Below are 10,607 nucleotides of genomic sequence, written 5' to 3'. Positions count from 1 at the left end.
AAAGCAAGCATTTTCAAAAAAATACAGGCAATTATCATTGATGAACAGAGATGCAAAAATCTTCAACAAAATACTAGCAAACCATTTTCCACAACACATTAAAAGTATCATACACCATGATCAATTGGGATTAATCCTTGGTGTCTCTGTGTTAAAGAATCTGTCTGCCAATGCAGGAGACGTGGATAAAATCACTGGGTCAAGAAGATCTCCTAGAGAAGAAAATGGCAACCCACTCCAGTAGTCTTGTCTGAAAAATTTCATGGAGAGAGGAGCCTTGTGGGTTACAATCTATGGTGTCACAAAAGAAATAGGCATGCCTTAGTAACTAAAACAGCAGAAAACTGCAAGGATGCAAGAATTCTTCAATAAACCTAAATCAATCAATGTGATACACCACATTAATAAAGTGAAGGATAAAAAACCATATGATAATCTCAAAATATGTGAGAAAAGCTTTTGACAAAATTCAAGATCCATTTATAATAAAAACGCTCCAGATAGTGGGCATAAGGGAACATACCTCAATGTGATAAATGCCATGTATGACAAATCCACAGGAAACAGCATTCTCATTGGGGAAAAAAAAAAAACCTGAAAACATTTCCTTGTATCAGTAATTAGGCAATGATGTCCACTCTTATCGGAGAAGGCAATGGCACCCCACTCCAGTACTTTGCCTGGAAAATCCCATGGATGGAGGAGCCTGGTAGGCTGCAGTCCATGGGGTCACTAAGAGTCGGACATGACTGAGTGACTTCACTTTCATTTTTCACGTTCATGCATTGGAAAAGGAAATGGCAACCCACTCCAGTGTTCTTGCCTGGAGAATCCCAGGGACAGGGGAGACTAGTGGCTGCTGTCTATGGGGTCACACAGAGTCGGCCACGACTAAAATGACTTAGCGGCAGCAGCAGTCCACTCTCATTCAGTTCAGTTCAGTTCAGTCGCTCAGTCGTGTCTGACTCTTTGCGACCCCATGAATTGCAGCACGCCAGGCCTTCCTGTCCATCACCAACTCCCGGAGTTCACTCAGACTCATGTCCATCGAGTCAGTGATGCCATCCAGCCATCTCATCCTCTGTCGTCCCCTTCTCCTCCTGCCCCCAAGCCCTCCCAGCATCAGAGTCCTTTCCAATGAGTCAACTCCTCGCATGAGGTAGCCAAAGTACTGGAGTTTCAGCTTTAGCATCATTCCTTCCAAAGAAATCCCAGGGCTGATCTCATTCAGAATGGACTGGTTGGATCTCCTTGCAGTTCAAGGGACTCAAGAGTCTTCTCCAACACCACAGTTCAAAAGCATCGATTATTCAGCACTCAGCTTTCTTCACAGTCAAACTCTCACATCCATACATGACCACTGGAAAAACCATAGCCTTGACTAGACTTGGCAAAGTAATGTCCCTGCTTTTCAATATGCTATCTATGTTGGTCATAACTTTTCTTCCAATAAGTAAGCGTCTTTTAATTTCATGGCTGCAGTCACCATCTGCAGTGATTTTGGAGCCCAAAAAAATAAAGTCTGACGTTGTTTCCACTGTTTCCCCATCTATTTCACATGAAGTGGTGGGACCGGAAGCCGTGATCTTCGTTTTCTGAATGTTGAGCTTTAAGCCAACTTTTTCACTCTCCACTTTCACTTTCATCAAGAGGCCTTTTAGTTCCTCTTCACTTTCTGCCATAAGGGTGGTGTCATCTGCATATCTGAAGTTCTTGATATTTCTCCTGGCAATCTGGATTTCAGCTTGTGCTTCTTCCAGCCCAGCGTTTCTCATGATGTACTCTGCATTTAAATTAAATAAGCAGGGTGACAATATACAGCCTTGATGTACTCCTTTACCTATTTGGAACCAGTCTGTCGTTCCATGTCCAGTTCTAACTGTTGCTTCCTAACCTGCATATAGATTTCTCAAGAAGCAGGTCATGTGGTCTGGTATTCCCACTCTCATTATGTCCATTAAATATAGTTTTGAGAGGCAGTCCTAAGATGGTGGAGGAATAGGACGAGGAGAGCACTTTCTTCCCCATAAAGTCATCAAAAGAACACTTGAACGCTGAGTAAATTCCAGAAAACAACTTCTGAATGTAGGCAGAGGACATCAGGCACCCGAAAAAGTAGCCCATTGTCTTCAAAAGGAGGTGGGAAAAAATATAAAAGATAAAAAGAGAGACAAAAGAGATAGGGACAGAGCTCTGTCCCAGGAAGGGCATCTTAAAAAGAGAGGTTTCCAAACACCAGGAAACATTGTCACTGCCAAGTCTGTGACGAGCCTTGGAACCACAAAGGGCAACATAACTGGGAGGAAATATAAATAAATAATTAAAACCCACAGATTGCATGCCCAATGGTAATTCCCGAGTGGAGAAGCACCACAGACACCTGCACCCGCCACTAGCAAGCAGGGGCTGGGCAGGGAGGCGCGGGCTCCATTGCTCAGGGTAAGGACTGGGCCTGAATGCCCTTGGGGCAATCTGAGGGAACTAACCGGGGATAGGAAACCAGACTGTGGGACAGCTACCATACAAAAAGCCTTAACCTAAGACACCACCAGACCCGCTCACAGAACAAAGGATTGAACAGAGCTAGCCGGCTGCAGACCATCCTCCTCTAGTGACAGGCAGCTAGAGCCAGAATGGGGCAATCGCAACCCCAGAAAGGCATTATCTACCAAACTGCAAGCAGGCTTCTTTGTTAACTAAGACTTCTTCAGGTTCTGGACAGTCAACATCCACCTGAGAAGGTGTGCCAGGTATACACACAGAAAACTGAGCAGCAGGGACGGGGGAGGTGGTAAGTTGCAGCGACCATGCTCACCAAACACCTCATCACCTGAGCTGCTCGGACCTGGGAAGGGCACAAAACGTAGGCCCAAACGAGTCTGTGACTCTGAGGACTACCCAAGTGCCTGAACCTGAGCGGCTTAGACCTGGGAGGTGCATGAAGCCCAGGGCCACCCTCGGACAGTTCCCTGCAGAGCAACCTAGGGCTTGAGCAGTGCAGGAAGGGAGGGCACATGTACCATGAGCTGGGGCAGACCCAGTGTGGCTGAGACACAGTGAGCACACGCCAGTGTTGTTTGCAGCATCCCTCCATCCCCACAGCGTGAATGAACAAGTGAGCCTAAAAAGGGTCCACCACCGCCCCCTTGTGTCAGAGTTGAAATAAAAAACTGAAGAAACAAGCAAACAGAAGAAGCTAAAACAGAGGGAACTGCCTTGGAAGTGACAGGTGCAATAGATCAAAACCCTATCGTTAGTACCAACTACATAGGAAGGGGCCTATAGATCTTGAGAAATATAAGCTGGACCAAGGAACTATCCAAAAATGAACTCAACCCACACTGCCCACAACACCACCAGAGAAAGTCCTAGATATATTTTTACTATCACTACTTTTTTTTATTTTTTTAAATTGTTGAGTCCTCTATTACTCCTTTAATTTTCATTTTTATAACCTGCTATTACTTTGCAAAAAAAAAAGAGACCTTATTTTTAAAGCAAACTTTATATATATATATATATATATATATATATATATAATTATTATTATTTTTGCGACTTTTTTTTCTTTTCTTTAATATTGTATTTCTGAAAATCCAACCTCTACTCTAGATTTTTAATCTTTGCTTTTGGGTATTTGTTATCAATTTTGTACCTTTAAGAACCCAATCTTCAGTACCCATTTTTACTTGGAAGTGAGATTACTGGATTGACTGCTCTCTCCACCTTTGAACTCTCCTTTTTCTTCACCACATTGCTTCTATCTCCTCCCTTCCCCTTCTCTTCTCTACCCAACTCTGTGAATCTCTTTGTGTATTCCAGATGGTGGAGAACATTCAGGGAACTGATTACTGGCTGGATCTGTATCTCTTCTTTTGATTCCCCCCTTTATCCTCCTGACCACATCTGTCTCCTTCTTCCCTCTTCTCTTCTTTGTGTAACTCTGTGAATGTCTCTGAGCAGTCCAGACTGCGGAGTGCACATAAGGAAGTGATTACTAGCTAGCTTGCTCTCTCCTCTTTTGATTCCACCTCATCTCATTCGGGGCACCTCTAACTCCCTCCTCCCTCTTCTCTTCTTCATGTAACTCTGTGAACCTCTCTGGGTGTCCCTCACTGTGGAGAAAATGTTCATCTTTAACCTAGATGTTCTATCAACAGTGCTGTATAGATGGAGAAGTCTTGAGGCTACTGTAAAAATAAGACTGAAAACCAGAAGCATGAGGCTTAAGTCCAAAACCTGAGAACACCACAGAACTCCTGACTCCAGGGAACATTAATCAACAGGAGCTCATCAAATGCCTCCATACTTACACTGAAACCAAGCACCACCCAAGGGCCAACAAGTTCCAGAGAAAGACATACCATGCAAATTCTCCAGCAACACAGGAACACAGCCCTGAGCTTCAATATACAGTCTGCCCAAAGTTACTCCAAACCCACTGACATCTCATAACTCATTACTGGACACTTCATTGCACTCAAGAGAGAAGAAATCCATCTTAACCCACCAGAACACCGACACAAGCTTCCCTAACCAGGAAACTTTGACAAGACACCCATACAATCCCACCCACAGTGAGGAAACCACAATAAAGAGAACTCCACAAACAGCCAGAATATAGAAAGGCCACCCCAAACACAGCAATATAAACAGGATGACGAGACAGAGGAATACTCAGCAGGTAAAGGAACAGGATAAATGTCCACCAAACTAAAGAGAAGAGGAAGAGATAGGGAATCTACTTGACAAAGAATTCTAGATAATGATAGTGAAAATTATCCAAAATCTTAAAATAAAAATGGAATCACAGATAAAGAGCCTGGAGACAAAGATTGAGATGATGCAAGAAAGGTTTAACAAGGACCTAGAAGAAATAAAATGGGGAAGAAAATAATCACCCAAGTCCAAGAAACCCAGAGAGTCCCAAACAGGATAAACCCAAGGCAAAACACCACAAGACACATATTAATGAAATTAACAAAGGTCAAACACAAAGGACAAATATTAAAAGCAGCAAGGGAAAAACAAAAAGTAACACACAAGGGGATTCCAATAAGGAAAACAGCTAATCTTTCAATAGAAACTCTTCAGGCCAGGACAGAATGGCAGGACATACTTAAAGTGATGAAAGAAAATATCCTACATCCCAGATTACTGTACCCAGCAAGGATCTCATTCAAATATGAAGGAGAAATCAAAAGTTTTACAGACAAGCAAAAGCTGAGAGAATTCAGCACCACCAAACCAGCTCTCCAACAAATGCTAAAGGATCTTCTCTAGACAGAAAACACAAAAAGTGTGTATAAACTCGAACCCTAAACAATAAAGTAAATGGCAACGGGATCATACTTATCAACACCTTAAAAATAAATGGGTTGAATGTCCCAACCAAAAGAAAAAGACTGGCTGAATGGATACAAAAATAAGACCCCTATATATGTTGTCTACAAGAGACCCACCTCAAAACAGGGGACACATACAGACTGAAAGCAAAGGGCTGGAAAAAGATAATCCACGCAAACAGAGACCAAAAGAAAGCAGGAGTAGCAATACTCATATCAGATAAAATAGGCTTTAAAACAAAGGCTGTGAAAAGAGACAGAGAAGGACACTACATAATGATCAAAGGATCAATCCAAGATGAAGACATAACAATTATAAATATATATGCACCCAACATAGCATCACAATATGTAAGACAAATGCTAACATGTCTGAAAGGGGAAATTAACAATAACACAATAATAGTGGGAGACTTTAATACCCCACTCACACCTATGGATAAATCAACTAAACAGAAAATTAACAAGGTAACACAAACTTTAAATGATACAATAGACTAGTTAGACCTAATTGGTATCTATAGGATATTTAACCCCCAAAAAATGAATTTCACCTTTTTCTCAAGCACACACGGAACCTTCTCCAGGATAGATCACATTATGGGCCATAAATCTAGCCTTGGTAAATACAAAAAAATATAAATAATTCCAAGCATCTTTTCTGACCAATATGCAGTAAGATTAGATCTCAATTACAGGAGAAAAACTATTAAGAATTCCAACATATGGAGGCCGAACAACACGCTGCTGAATAACCAACAAATCACAAAAGAAATTAAAAAAAGAAATCAAAATATGCATACAAACTAATGAAAATGAAAACACAACAACCTAAAACTTGTGGGACACTGTAAAAGCAGTGCTAAGGGGAAGGTCCATAGCAATACAGGCATACCTCAAGAAACAAGAAAAAAGAAATAAATAACCTAACTCTACCCCTAAAGCAACTAGAAAAGGATGAAATGAATAACCCAAGGGTTAGTAGAAGGAAAGAAATCTTAAAATTAGGGCAAAATGCAAAAGAAACAAAAGAGACAATAGCAAAAATCAACAAAGCCAAAAGCTGGTTCTTTGAAAGGATAAATAAAACTGACAAACCATTAGCCAGACTCATCAAGAAACAAAGGGAGAAAAATCAAATCAATAAAATTAGAAATGAAAATGGAGAGATCACAACAGAGAATATAGAAATAGAAAAGATCATAAGAGACTACTATCAGCAATTATATGCCAATATAATGGGCAACTTGGAGGAAATGTACAAATTCTTAGAAAAGTACAACTTTCCAAAACTGAACAAGGAAGAAATCGAAAATCTTAACAGACCCATCATAAGCACAGAAATTGAAACTGTAATCAGAAATCTTCCAGCAAAGAAAGTCCAGGTCCAGACGGCTTCACAGCTGAATTCTACCAAAACTTGAGAGAAGAGCTAACACCTATCTTACTCAAACTTTTCCAGAAAATTGCAGAGGAAGGTAAACTTCCAAACTCATTCTATGAACCCACCATTACCCTAATACCAAAACCTGACAAAATGTCACAAAAAAAGAAAACTACAGGACAATATCACTGATGAACATAGATGCGAAAATCCTTAACAAAACTGTAGCAACCAGAATCCAATAACATTAAAAAGATCATACATCATGACCAAGTGAGCTTTATCCCAGGGATACAAGGATTCTTCAATATTCAAAAATCCATCCATGTAATACACCACATTAAGAAATTGAAAAAAATAAAAGCCATATGATTATCTTAATAGATGCAGAGAAAGCCTTTGACAAAATTCAACATCCATTTATGATAAAAACTCCAGAAACCAGGAGTAGAAGGAACATATGTCAACATAATAAAAGTTATATATGACAAACCCACAACAAACATTATCCTCAATGGTGAAAAATTGAAAGCATTCTGCCTAAAGTAAGGAACAAGACAAGAAGCCCACTTTCATGACTACTATTGAACATAGTTTTGTAAGTTTTGGCCACAACAATCAGAGCAGAAAAATAAATAAAAAGAATCCAAATTGGAAAAGAAGAAGTAAAACTCTCACTGCTTGCAGATGACGTGATCCTCTACATAGAAAACCCTAAAGACTTCACCAGAAAATTACTAGAACTAATCAGTGATTATAGTAAAGTTGCAGGATATAAAATCAACACACAGAAATCCCTTGCATTCCTATACATCAATAATGAGAAAATAGAAAGAGAAATTAAGGAAACAATCCCATTCACCATTGCAACAAAAAGAATAAAATACTTAGGAATATATCTACCTAAAGAAACTAAAGACCTATACATAGAAAACTATAAAACACTGGTGAAAGAAATCAAAGAGGACACTAATAGATGGAGAAATAGACCATGTTCATGGATTGGAAGAATAAATATAGTGAAAATATGTATACTACCCAAAGCATTCTATAGATTCAATGCAATCTGTATCAAGCTACCAACAGTATTCTTCACAGAGCTAGAACAAATAATTTCACAATTTGTATGGAAATACAAAAAACCTCGAATAGCCAAAGCAATCTTCAGAAAGAAGAATGGACCTGGAGGAATCAACCTGCCTGACTTCAGGCTCTACTACAAAGCCACAGTCATCAAGACAGTATGGTACTGGCACAAAGACAGAAGTACAGATCAATGGAACAAAATAGAAAGCCCAGAGATAAATCCACGCACCTATGGATACCTTATCTTTGACAAAGGAGGCAAGAATATACAAGGGAGAAAATACAATCTCTTTAACAAGTGGTGTTGGGAAAACTGGTCAACCACTTGTAAAAGAATGAAAATAGAACACTTTCTAACACCATACACAAAAATAAAGTCAAAATGGATTAAAGATCTAAATGTAAGACCAGAAACTATAAAACTCCTAGTGGAGAACATAGGCAAAACACTCTCCGACATAAATCACAGCAGGATCCTCTATGACCCACCTCCCAGAATATTGGAAATAAAAGCAAAAATAAACAAATGGGACCTAATTAAAATTAAAAGCTTCTGCACAACAAAGGAAACTATAAGCAAGGTGAAAAGACAGCCTTCAGAATGGGAGAAAATAATAGCAAATGAAGCAACAGACAAAGAATTAATCTCAAAAATATATAAGCAACTCCTGCGGCGCATTCCAGAAAAATAAACGACCCAATCAAAAAATTGGCCAAAGAACTAAACAGACATTTCTCCAAAGAAGACATACAGATGGCTAACAAACACATAAAAAGATGGTCAACATCGCTTATTATCAGAGAAATGCAAATGAAAACCACAATGAGGTACCATTTCACGCCAGTCAGAATGGCTGCTATCCAAAAGTTGACAAGCAATAAATGCTGGAGAGGATGTGGAGAAAAGGGAAGCCTCTTACAGTGTTAGTGGGAATGCAAACTAGTACATTCACTATGGAGAACAGTGTGAAGATTTCTTACAAGACTGGAAATAAAACTGCCTTATGACCCAGCAAGCCCACTACTGGGCATACACACTGAAACCAGAATCAAAAGAGACACGTGTACCCCAATGTTCATCACAGCACTGTTTATAATAGCCAAGATATGGAAACAACCTAGATGACCATCAGCAGACAAATGGATAAGAAAGCTGTGGTACATATACACAATGAAGTATTACTCAGCCATTAAAAAGAATACATTTGAATCAGTTCTAATGAGTTGGAGGAGACTGGAGCCTATTATACAGAGTGAAGTAAGCCGGAAAGAAAAACACCAATACAGTACACTAACACATATATATGGAATTTAGAAAGATGGTAATGATAACCCTGTATGCGAAACAGCAGAAGAGACACAGATGTATAGAACAGTCTTTTGGACTCTGTGGGAGAGGGAGAGGGTGGGATGATTTGGGAGAATGGCATTGAAACATGTATAATATCATATATGAAACAAATCGCTGTTCTGGTTCGATGCATGATACAAGCTGCTTGGGGCTGGTGCACTGGGATGACACAGAGGGATGGTATGGGAAGGGAGTTGGAAGGGTGGTTCCAGATGGGGAATACGTGTACACCCTTGGTGCATTCATGTTGATGTATGGCAAAACCAATACAATATTGTAAATTAATTGGCCTCCAATTAAAATAAATAAATTTATATTAAAAAATATAGTTTTGGAAGTTCTAGCCATGGTAATCTATAAAGAAAAATAAATTTAAAAATATCCAAATTGGAAAAGAAGACTCATTGTTTCCAATGACATTATTCTATACATAAAAAGTCCTATAAATGCTAACAGCTCATCGGTGGATTTAATAAAGATACAGGATACACAATTAATACACAAAAATATTTTGCAGTTTACAAAGCAACAATGAAAGAGCAATAAGAGATATTAAGGTAACAGTCCCATTTACCATCACATCAAAAGAGCAAATTACAGGAAATTCTCAGTTTATTTGGTGACTGTGACAGCATAATATTCAAAATCTCATCCTACTGCTCTAAAGACTCCTTTTTGGTGTACTTTGTAAACTTACATTGTCTCCCCTTAAATAAAAATGTTTAAATTTTCATTTTTGATCATAGCTTCTTAACCATTTTATGACTGTCCCTCAGAAATTTCATCAGCTGCTTTGATTCTATACTGATGACTTACAAATCTAACTCTATAACCCTGAATTTCATTTCTGTGCCATGTACAGTACAATTGTCTACAAGACAAATCACACATATTCCTAGGTATCTGAAACTCAACTTGAACCAAGTCAAATATATTTTCAGTAATTCTAGGATCTACCCTCATGTAATGTTTCCATTTCCACAACTGTTGTACATTTACTAATCCCATTTCCAATGTCTCTAAATAGGCCTACCTGCTTTCAATCCATCTTTTTTCTTTTCACAGTTTTAAACTTCTAAAATATGTCATTGCAGCCATTTTCTGTCTTAAAAGACTGGAAATTTACTACAGCTTTCATTATAAGGTCTAAGTTTTTAATATGGCTTTCAAATTCTACAGGGCAGTGAATCTCAAAAAATTTTTGAAGTATTTGTAACTTCAAGGTGTATATAATGTGTTGATTTGATACATTTGTATACTGCAATGTGATTACCACCCTTGCCTTAAGTAACACTTCTATTATGTCATGTAATTATAATTTCATTTTTGAAGGGTGAACAATTAAGATCTAATCTCTTAGAAACTTTGAAGTTTATTATACAGTATTGTTATGCTCTGCATTAGCTCTCCAGGACTTATTTATATATTAGTTCCCAGCTTG

This window comes from Bos javanicus, chromosome X, assembly GCF_032452875.1.
Source record: "Bos javanicus breed banteng chromosome X, ARS-OSU_banteng_1.0, whole genome shotgun sequence".
NCBI lineage: Eukaryota > Metazoa > Chordata > Mammalia > Artiodactyla > Bovidae > Bos > Bos javanicus.
This window is presented reverse-complemented; position numbering follows the sequence as displayed.